Here is a 12,419-nt window from a genome sequence, read left to right as displayed (position 1 = left end):
TCAGTCTAGTTATGTAATTGTCTCGGTCTGGTTATGTAAATTTCTCAGCCTGGTTATGTAATTGTATCGGTCTGGTTATGTAATTGTCTCAGCCTGGTTATGTAATTGTCTCGTTCTAGTTATGTAATTGTCTTGGTCTGGTTATGTAATTGTCTAGGTCTGGTTATGTAATTGTCTCAGCCTGGTTATGGAATTGTGTTGGTCTGGTTATGTAATTGTCTCAGTCTGGTTATGTAATTGTCTCGGTCTGGTTATGTAATTTTCTCGGTCTGGTTATGTAATTGTCTCGGTCTATTTATGTAATTGTCTCTGGTTATGTAATTGTCTCAACCTGGTTATGTAATTGTCTCGGTCTGGTTATGTAATTGTTTCGGCCTGGTTTGTAATTCTCTTGGCTTGGTTATGTTGTTGTTCCAGCCTGGTTATGTAATTGTCTCGGTCTGGTTACGTAATCGTTTCAAACTTTTTATGTAATTGTCTCATCCTGGTTATGTAATTGTCTTGGTCTGGTTATGTAATTTTCTCGGTCTGGTTATGTAATTGTTTCAGTATGTTTATGTAGTTGTCTCAGTCTAGTTATGTAATTGTCTCGGTCTGGTTATGCAAATTTCTCAGCCTGGTTATGTAATTGTCTCGGTCTGGTTATGTAACTGTCTCAGCCTGGTTATGTAATTGTCTCGTTCTAGTTATGTAATTGTCTTGGTCTGGTCATGTAATTGTCTCGGTCTGGTTATGTAATTGTCTCAGCCTGGTTATGTAATTGTATTGGTCTGGTCATGTAATTGTCTCAGTCTGGTTCTGTAATTGTCTCGGTCTGGTTATGTAATTGTCTTAGCATGGTTATGTAATTGTCTAGGTCTGGTTATGCAATTGTCTCTGTCTGGTTATGTAATTGTCTCATCCTGGATATGTAATTGTCTCGGTCTCGTTATGTAATTTTCTCGCTCTGGTTATGTAATTGTCTCAGCTTGGTTATGTTATTGTCCCAGTCTGGTTATGCAGTTGTCTAGACTACTTATGTTACATTTCTCTCGAAAAGACATGATAGTCTAAAACTTCAATAAACTGTGCTAACTATAAAGGACATAATACGACATGCCTTCATTTAGGCGTTACAGCATTGCAACGAGCATTCATGACATGTTCCCTCAAAAAGTGGACATTTTCTTATATCTAACAATACTTAATTTAGAATTTGAAAGTTCGAGAATAAAATTGTTTCTTTGGAAAAGATAAATGTACACGAGTGTTATAAATGTTCGCGCTTTTTTTGCGAACAATTTATCAAAGTACAGTCAAGACATATATAGGTATAAGTTACCAGAAGACGCAGATTATGTACTACAAATGTATAACAATTTCGGCACGATGTTTGTAGGTGGGTGATGCTCACAGCTGATGATACTACTACTAATATAGATGCCAATACAATTTAAGGTGTATGATCAATGCACCTATTCATACACATAACAATTATATTCAGAGCCAAAGATGTATAAATAAATTAGTGATGTTCCTACAGAAAATATGTTTGTCACTTCCATATATTGCAACACTCGGAATGATAAAACCGGCAAACAAGTACAACGTGCACATAAACTTGTAAACAGAACTGGAACTAAAAGAAGATGAATAATAGGTGCCGGCATCGTCTTCCACATTGTTGCAAATCTTGAGCAAGTACTTGTCCGTCAAACTTTTGTCTAGTTTGCATACTATGCAAGTAAATAATACCACAATTCCTTGGGAGAAATCAAAATGTGACAGCGAACAAGGGACATGTAGTTAAAAACAAGGGATAGTTGATGAGAACTCTTTCTTCTTTACATTTATATTCGCACAGCCAAATGTAATACTCTTTCGGCAACTACAATACGAATTTGGCATTTCTACGGACATAATTGAATCTATATGGACACCGTCGAGTATCCATGTTCCAGATTTCCTTGAGAAGAAAAAACTTTATTCATATTGATGACGCGTCATTATCAACTCGAAGTGTATAAACCTTTTTGTATATTTTAGCTTCATTAAGATATTAAAACCAAGTCTCATTATGTAAGCATGGGTGACGCATTTTCTGATTAAACGCAGTGTCACAACATGTGTTAAGCTTAAAACGGCTGCCAAAGAATTACCAGAAATGATAAACGTAGACGGACACAACTGTGAAAGTCTAAGGAAAGAATTAGTAATACCTTTAGTTGTCTGGTTAAATATTTCCAGGGTAGATACGTACCTGATCGAATGTGTAACACGAAACCAACGGCAAAAATGTAGACACCTTGTTTCGTTGTCATGACTGACTGATGACTAGCGGAATACTGATGGGCTTATACGCTAACAGTTACTTGGTATATAATGATATTGCGAGAAAAAATTCTAACGATCCTATTCGTCGAACGTTATGTCAGACAGACAAGAGCTAAATTGTAAATATATAAGTGTTGTTTAACATGTGCTTAATAACAACGCATTCTTTATAAAGGAGAGCCTAAAACAGGCGTCGTCAATTTTGCTCCAGGGTGTGGGTCCGATTTTTAAAGCCACACCCTATGATGTACATTACAGGATATAACTAGATCATGGGCCGTAATGTACCGCTCCCGGGCATAAAAAAAACTCTGCTCAGCAAGAACCTACGTCTAGACTGGCATACATTTCTATAATAATATATAAAAAACGGCCGTAAACAAAACTGCGTTTGAATTAGCTTTTTATTTAACGTTAACTGATTTAGTTTATATCAAACTACAAGATATACTTTTCCTTGCATTTCAAAAAATATAAATATGACAAGTGATCAGTACATTTGTATGATATATATATATATATATATATATATATATATATATATATATATATATATATATATATATATTTATATAATGACTAGCTAATTAAGACCGCTGAAACCGTTTACCATGATGATTAACCGTATAGCTATAAGTCGAAAAGATTACCAGCATTTACGAAATATTTTGAAAACTTGATTATGATACTGGAACGTTTTGACCGTACAACAAGTAAAGCATCCAATAAGCTGCGTGAAGGCACTTACTACGCTCCGTTCTTCCTGGATTGAGCTGCTAGTTATTCAGTTGGATGCAGTCAAAGTAAGTATCCACAGTTTATATAATTTTAACTATATTATTTAAACAATATAAATTTTATATATGATCATCTTCAAACCAGACGAGGTTTGTAATAAAAGGTATATGTAATTAATTCGCATTCTAAGATGGTTTTGCAATTTTCTGCCTAATTTTAGCTGTTTAAAAAAAATATCTACAAATTGTACTTTATGCAAAGGAATATGGTCGATATATACAATGATGGAAATAATAATGATAGATATGTACAGCTGGAGTTATTTAACTGAGATGAACAGATATCACAATGCAATGACCAAATACAAGGACTGATAAATAAATATGTCCGTATATCTAATGTTTTGGGGATGACTCGGAATGCGAGGATTGGATGGAGAGGTGGGAATGTTTCTTAAAATAAGGTTAGACTTGTGTCATTAAACTTTTGACAACCATCTAGCAATCTAGGTTATAACTGTATCTGATTAGTTCATGATTCAGTTGTGCTATAAATTCTCTTTATAGTAAACATATGGAGAACTGTGTGAACTGTTGGCTTGTTGGGCACAACATGTGCACACTACTCTCTGGATGATGACAGCCATGTTCAAGCCAAGCTAGCCGAAAGAGCTGTTGTGCAAATTAAGATTAATGAGTTCCCCTATCTTTTCAAACACTTCTTTAAAACATCTTAAATTATGCCCTCCATTTACAAAAGGAAAACACAGAACTCAATTTGAATAATTACATCTTTACCTATAATGTCGACGACTGCTCCAAAATAATAAATACAGCTCATTTAAAACTATAAATGGTAGATTAAAAATGTATAAGTGTGCATGTTTATTTGCTTCATTGCTGTAAATGCCTTTGTCGGCCTAGTCAATCAAAGAGTAAGCAATGACAAAACTATTAGGAGAATTTTGATGCGTCAAAACGCGTAAACATTGTAAAGCTTTAAACGTATATGCACTGTAAAACATAAAGCATATTAGAATTATCAGCACCGTGCAAGAATATTTAAAGCATAAAACGTATCTGCATTATAACGCATCAACTTTGGAAAAATTGGAAAGCATTAAACATGTACGTATTGTAATGAATCAAATGTGTATGCTTATTAAGGCATCAAACGGATAAGCATTGTAAAACATCACACGTGTAAGCATTGTAAAGCATAAGACGTGTAAGCATTGGAAAGAACAAACTGTGTAAGCATTGTAAAACATCACACGTGTAAGCATTGTAAAACATCACACGTGTAAGCATTGGAAAGAACAAACTGTGTAAGCATCAAACGGGTAAATATTGTAAAGTATCAATATGACAAACATTGTAAGGCATCAAACAAGTAAGCAATTTAAAGCATCCAACGTGATAATATCTTATGCATCATACGTTTGTAGCGCACCGCAACAAATAATTGTACCGAAACTCCTCTAGAAATGCTATTTATGTCAGCGTTTCTATGACAAAATTGTAACATAATAGCATTATGAGAATACAATGCAGCAACCCTATTGGAGAAGGAAAACGACTGACTGAGGTAATGTTAACGTAATAGAATACAAATATTTGAATAAATGTGACATAAATACTTTTCTTAGTCACTGTATAGAATATATGATTCTATATGAAACCACTATAAGACATCACTATAGCATAAATATAACAGTTACATTATTTGACGTTAGTTCATGGCTTGGTGCATCTTAAATTGAAGTAATTTGCTTGAGACATCGATAACATTCTGATTGAATAATTGAATGTTTAATGTTGTCAATCACATAGCGGGAATGAAGATCACGCAGCGGAAACAGATCGTGTTTAAATCCTACAGGGAACTGAATTTCGCATATTTATATTTGGTCCTAAAGTTAAGTGCCTTCTATCACCTAGACTTAGGAACATATCTATCTTATCAATCATAAGCAGAACATAAATGGCAAACAACTGACAGTCTCTTAAGACATCCATTACTGCTATATGTTATACGGCTTAGCTAGACAACAAATTTTGTCTTGACAAGTAAAAAATATGAGTTTGACATAGATAAATAACTCAGGTGCGCAAGTTGTGTTGGATTTACGTATACGTTCTATAAAAGTTTATCCAGCGTAAGCTGCAAGTGCGTTGCGACTTTCATTCAGTGTTAGTGAAACGATCCCTTGATCATATCAAATAAAAGTCAAATGAAATTTTGCATCAAGATGAAACGATTTCATTGCAAAAGTAAGAGCAATGATTTGCTTTATCGCCTCAAACACGAGCTGAAGTGTTAGCTTAAATCCGTGCCAGCAATCTCGAAGACGATATAAGTAACCTTGAATCAAAGCTCTCCACTGGTGCCACGAAACCATGAGTCTTGATTCACGCCAAAAGAAATTCGTTCCGTCCATGAAAATATTACCACATTTGAGAGACGCAAACACAAACTTCCAGAACATTGAGATGACGGCTTACACATAAAACGTAAAATGTTAAGAGTTCAAGTATTGTGTAAAACTTAGTCAAATTATTTTTTTATAATAAAGACGAAACGATTTATTTTCCACGGAGAAATCAGACACCAAGCGACAATGGTGATCCGTGTCACACGGCACTTTTCACAATGTGTTGGTAGAGGTTTGTGTTAGCGATCTTGAAGATGATATAATTATCTCATATTCAAAACCATTTCCATCCACAACAAAATGAGATCGAGAGGTTGAGAGAACAGTGGTGGTAAATCCAGTAGGATGACAGAACCAACAAGAACTGTGAAGAAATAAATTTGTTTGGGGTTGAAGCAGTATTAATGCAAGAAGACAAACAAAGAGATTATTCAACGATTGAGAAGACATATTTGGCTTTGATATTGGCATTAGAACATTTTGAAGTTTACCTTAATTCAGCTCCTTCAAAGATTATTGTGGTTAGTGATCAAAATCCCCTTACATTATGTTCCAAGATGAACAATAAAAATCAAAGACTACTAAGGTGGAGTTTGTTGTTATAGGAATATGAGATTGATATTAGCCACAGCAAGGGAAAGTATAGTTTAATAGCAAATATACTTTCCCGTCTACATATATATATATTATTTTATGTATTCATGTTTCTGCGCAGCGAGTAATATGAAAAGATCCGCAAATATTGACCAATTCAATAAACGTGTCCGGTTCTATCGTAACATCCGCCATGTTTTACACAAAAACAAAATTGGTGAGAATAGAGTTGCATCACAGACTTCCTTGATGGTAACAATATATTGACATGATGGTGCGTCGATGTGCATCGGGAACATGCAGTGCAGATGAGTGATATCCGTGTGGTCGACCGCACGAATAGCTTAATATCGCCAGAATAAACCAACACAATGCCGTTTCCTGAAAGGTAATTCAATTTAGATGTCACTGTGGTAAAAACGTATAAGTAATATTCTATAGAGTAATGTTAAAAAGAAGACTATATAATACACATTTCGTCAGCCTGGTTTATGCAATTGTTGTTTTTGTTGTTAGCATGAACTACAAAGTCACGGAAAGCTATTAAAAGCCTGTTCACATACCCACATTGGCCTACCCCGAGATCGGAATCTTTGTGGAAGTAGGTTAGGCGGCAGTGACCAGTAAATGTGACAGCATTTCATTACTCGGGCACACAGCAATATTAGTGTTTTAGTTATAAGTATACATGTATCGCATACCAACCAACTTAATATTTTCATCTTGTATTGAAAGAATTAACAACAGGTTAACACATCGGTTTATTGTCAGTGCATGTATAACGGAACATATAGTAACGTTAGGACTACTTTTTCAATACATCTAAATAAAAATATAGAAATGCAATGATTCTTTGCTGATATTAATATAAAAACACAGATTTTCTTCGCTTTTTACTTTGCTTTTTTGATTGTCATATTGGTTTGCAAATATACATATTTTTCAGCACTTTTTGGGAGGAAACAAAACAGGTGAGATTTTCCTGGACACTATTCAAGCTGACAGATTACGTACTATACCATCAAGAAAACGTCCAGTGAACAGAGCTTCTTCACGACAAAATCAAATTAGTCAGCATAAACGAAAATAATGACTACAATCGGAAGAAAACAGAAGTGCGTAATGGTCAAAGAACTCACAGAACGTTTCTAGTTGCATTCATCTTTTACATGTGAAATTTAACAAGTTTTGTTTCAGAATAAATGAAGAAATTAATCTTAAGTAAATTTGCAAACTTGCACGTTAATGAACTAACATCATTGTGCATAAGTATTTTATTCATACAGATTGAACAGTCCAGATATGAATTATAAAGTGTTTCTACCCAGACTGAAAAGTATTTTAATCATTTATTCGGAAGATTGCATATATGAAAATGCATAATCACTGTAAAATTCAGCTAACATTTGTAACATTGAAGTCATATATTCAAAGTCTGGTTTAATTTGTTTCAACATCCATATCCTCTTATGTGTAAACAACGAATTTACAAAATTCATAAACTATAACCACATGTTGGCGTTGAATATGAGCATAGTAGCTATGCGTTTTCTTAATGACACATGCACATGATTCTGTAAACATAAATCTGGTACATCGTTGTATGGCTTGTAATGGTCATTTTTCAAGCACAGAAGGGGTATTTAATTTCTACAGTTCCACATACTCCATGGCCACATAGTTTCCCATCAGGCGAGGCACCCAAAACTTTAAATTCATTATTAAACACAAAGCCTCACTCATGGAAATACCTAGAAGGAAACCATTTCAAGACACTTTTGTTTAGCAGTTTTTTGTGTCTTTTTACCATGTTCAAGAGCTTTGACTTTCACGTCAATTTTTAAAATCAAACTGTTAATAAACGTTTTACTGGATTTAGAATTTCTTGATTTTCTTTCCCAAAATTAATGTTGTAAGTCTTTATTATTTTCTCTCCTGAAACAAGTTGTCTGATAAGGCCTCATTTCTTGTCTATACCTCAGTGTAACATGGATTTATGCACTTTGTGTTCTCACTGAGTGGTTTGAACTCATTTGGTAAACACAACGGAGAAGCTCTTGTCGCAGAGGTATTAACACAGTCTTGTGTTCGTTAAGTATGAACACTGAATATACTATTATTGGATAGTACTTATTACGATAATAATCACCCGATATGCCCGTCTCCTAGAAGTGTTGATACTTTAGAAATGTTTACTGACAATCTACATTTTCGGGGTGCTCCATTCAGGCTAGACAGATGAGACATGTCCTTTTCATTCAGGCTAGACAGATGAGACATGTCCTTTTCATTCAGGCTAGACAGATGAGATATGTCCTTTTCATTCAGGCTAGACAGATGAGACATATCCTTTTCATTCAGGCTAGACAGATGAGACATGACCTTTTCACACACTTTCCTACTCTAAATGTAATTGAAATGTAATAAAATGATCGTGTTAAACAATGTTGTTTCAGTGTTTACTTCGTATCAATGAATATTTAAGACATCTATAAGGTTTGCACATATTCTCAACGCACACCGTATTACTTTTACTATTTGATGGCATTGTATTATACATTTACATGAATATTTTTCCATCACGTATCAATTCAAGCATGTTACATAATCATGATAAATAAATACAAAGTATTAAACCTACATTGTTTGTTGTGTTTATTTTAATGTGGAAGTAATACATATTAACCTCTATGTTCCATCTTAAATAAGACTTTAAACAAGTATTTATGTTGGTAAACCATTTGTATTTTAAATTCATACTTTTTGTTTCTATCGGTCTGGCAAACCAATGCCTTCCTTTTCCAATTCTTTATCGGTCTGGCAAGCACGATATAGTTCAGTGAAACTGGTTTTATTTTTTTATTTTCGATCCCCTTGACACATGCCACTGCTGAGGTATGCTTGTGCAGATCAACTGGTCAGGAAAAGTGGTGAAGTTATGTAGTTTGAAACCCTGTAGTGACTTAATGAGCCCTACTACATGGGTGCAATGCTCACTGACCCTGCAGGAATATATTTTAATATATCATACACATTAATTAAATACATGTTATCGATGAAACACTACTCTGAGAAATGCCATAGAACGTTTTTATAGACTATTTAGAAGGCTTCCAAACAATATATGTCGAAGTTACAATTTTGATCACTTCCATTAGTGAATCCTCCCAGTGACATCAATAACAAAAACATGTCAGATACTGTGTTTTTGTTTGTCATTAATGTTGCTGCCTGAGATTCCTGACATATGTGAGCTTAGTGTTCTAGTATACTGTCAGCATGATCATGAAAGTGAATTTATTCTTCTGACAAAAATTTTTTTTTTTTTCTTCTAAAAATGAACAGTAATATAGTTGATGCAAAGTTTATTCAATCCCAACTAGTGAAAGCTCTGCACCTTAACTGTCTTCAAAAAGATTGCAGAGGCCATCCATTTATGACCTCGTATACCGAGGGGGATCAAACAAGACTGGTTGGGGATATTAAAAATTGTGACGTTACAAAACAAGCACCAGAGCCATCTACCATAAAAATAATTTATAATGCAGTGTCGTATTGTTTTTGTTTTTTCTATGCAAAAGGATTTAAACCAATTTTAATGTTGACAATATGGTGAAGTTGCGACCTTTCCAAAGATCTCAGGTGCTGGTTTATTATTTGTTTGCCACGACTCATATTCATCCGCGGATATATTACGCTTGCCCTCATGTTACTAATTAAAGTAGTTATTTTCATCTGTACGCCTATTAATTTAGAGACCAGAACAGAGAGATAGGAAAATCAAAAGTCTATAAGAGCAGAAGGGATTGCATATGTCTGATAGTATCACTTCAGATTTGTGTCAGATCTAGAAGTGCATTTAAAGGAAATGATGTATTTTAGAGCATCGTCGATGGAAATTACAACACAAAATACGACCATCTATGCTAAATACATAAATAAAACGTGTGCTTAGTTGCCTGTACACAAGCATGTACCTATTTTATAGCAATTACTAAGGTTAACTGCTGGTCTTAGAAAAAGAATACAAAAGTACACAAAACTAAAAACACATCGGTTTTAAGAAGCTTGACCATATAAACACAAAGAGTAAAATAGGAAATATTAAAAGTTCGAATTTAACAACTCGCAATCTACTGTTAGGTAGCCAGGGCACACCGAAAGAAAGGAACATGTGTGTGTGTGTGTGTGTGTGTGTGTGTGTGTGTGTGTGTGTGTGTGTGTGAAAGATAGTAATCAAACTTTGTCTTCATCTCGTATTTGACAACTGCAAACTATTTGTTTTTGTAAGCCACCCACCGCCGCACATCCCATTCTGAACAACTGATCCCAATAATTATCATCTTTCTTAATAATAATAATAATAATAATAATAATAATAATAATAATAAATATAATATAATACTAATAAATATATTCAAAATGATAATATTAATAATACTTATAACTTTAATTAAAGAGGAAGCTCCTCTGGTCTGCTGTTCAATATTCCATGAGGCGTTCTACAACGACCTTTGTACAATTATCTATATACCTTTTTTCCAGTAAAGGGGTGTATTTAGAAAACTAATGCGATGTGAAACTAGAAATTGTTATACTGCTATAATACAATATGCACACAAGGCTCTAATGATGAGTACATTTATAACATATATATATATATATAAGTGTGTGTGTGTGTGGACAAATGAAAGCACGTATTGATGTATATGTGTCTGGATTAAAGCAAGGGTTATATTGTCTCAATAAAGAGGCAGGTGCGGTACATGAATTACACAACAGAACTGGTCAGATAAGAATATATTGACGTATATGTGTATGGGTGTAAGAGACGGTTCATTTGCCTAAATGAATAGGCATTCTCATAGGAATTTTCTAAATGCTCCTAGGCTAGGTCTAATCCATAAGATCTATCTACGGTTTAAAATAAATGAAACATATATGTTAATCCACTTCTCCATCTGTACTTGCCAATACTCACGTGCAATTCAGATAAATACGAAATTCTCCCCCTAGGTATCTAAGTAAACTAATATTTGTTCAGGTGTAAAATCAATAATACCATAGAGATAAAAGATTTTTGCAAGTCCCAAATTATATATGTAAGGTAGGGATTTTATATTTTGAATAATGTCACATTAGTCTCGCATACTATAACGACATGAACTTCATTCTAATAGGTAATGGCTTATTCACGTTTTTCTTATTAAAACTTCACACCATTCTGTATATCTAAACATGGTATAGTCAGTGTAAAAACTGGAACTGGAACATGTCTATTATTGCAGTAGAACAGGTACGGTGTAATCATTATATGGAACGTTCATGTTACTGTTGAATTTTGCATAAAGTAAACAATACATTTGTTTGTGTCATAATTTTAGAAAACATTATCATGATTAAGGATATTTTAATGATAATGTGCGCTCTATTTGTTGTTTTATTCAGGCATAACATGATATTTTCTTGATATAGATGCAAACTAAAATTGTGTGTTTTGCATGTTTATATGTCTGGACATAGACTACAGTTGATGTAAGTCATTCTGTAACGAAGTACTGCATGAAATTTGAATGATTATATTTAATAGAAAACAACATTCATTGACTCTTCTCTCTAAATAACTTTACCTTAATTTTTGAAATTATAAAAATCCAAACTAAACGTAGATTATACTATTGTCTAATACATGCAGTAATACAATAGATAATATACTGCATACCATAATTTGCATGTGATTCTTGCTAAGAATAGAGGTACAATGAAATATGTTTTATTAAACAATGCATTTGAATTTAACGCTTTTCAAACGTGTTGTTTTGGGTCTTTTTTTTGGTTTGTTTTATCATCTTCATAAAAGTTAATGTTAAATGGTATTTTATGTATATGCAAGTTTCAAACAATTACATTTTTAAAGCAAACAACCATACCAGCTTAGCATTGTTACAGTGATTGCCATTGTTATCACTGTAAGATATCCTAAAACGTACGGCTCGGAAACAAGGATTTGTACTACAATGTACAATGCAAGTCAGTTACTTTAGAAATTATATTGATCTATCCCAGTATATACGGAAAATACTGTACACACACGTACGGGATCTCAAAAACAACATTATCTGATGTTTTGCTTCTATGTGTACTGGTGGAATTTCATTTTTGGAAAAATAGAGGGCTCCATACAAAGTCCACAAAGTGTAATAGCCATAAATAAATCAATACGATAAATGAATTCTCAATATCATGTTGCTTTCATAAAACTAAGCATTCATAGTCTGTTGTCAGTCATCAGCTGTCTATTGTGTAACTTGATCAGAACTTTCTATTATATTACCTTGCA

Source organism: Sinohyriopsis cumingii, chromosome 9 (genome assembly GCF_028554795.1).
Source record: "Sinohyriopsis cumingii isolate HCF-2022 chromosome 9, ASM2855479v2, whole genome shotgun sequence".
Classification (NCBI taxonomy): domain Eukaryota; kingdom Metazoa; phylum Mollusca; class Bivalvia; order Unionida; family Unionidae; genus Sinohyriopsis; species Sinohyriopsis cumingii.
This window is presented reverse-complemented; position numbering follows the sequence as displayed.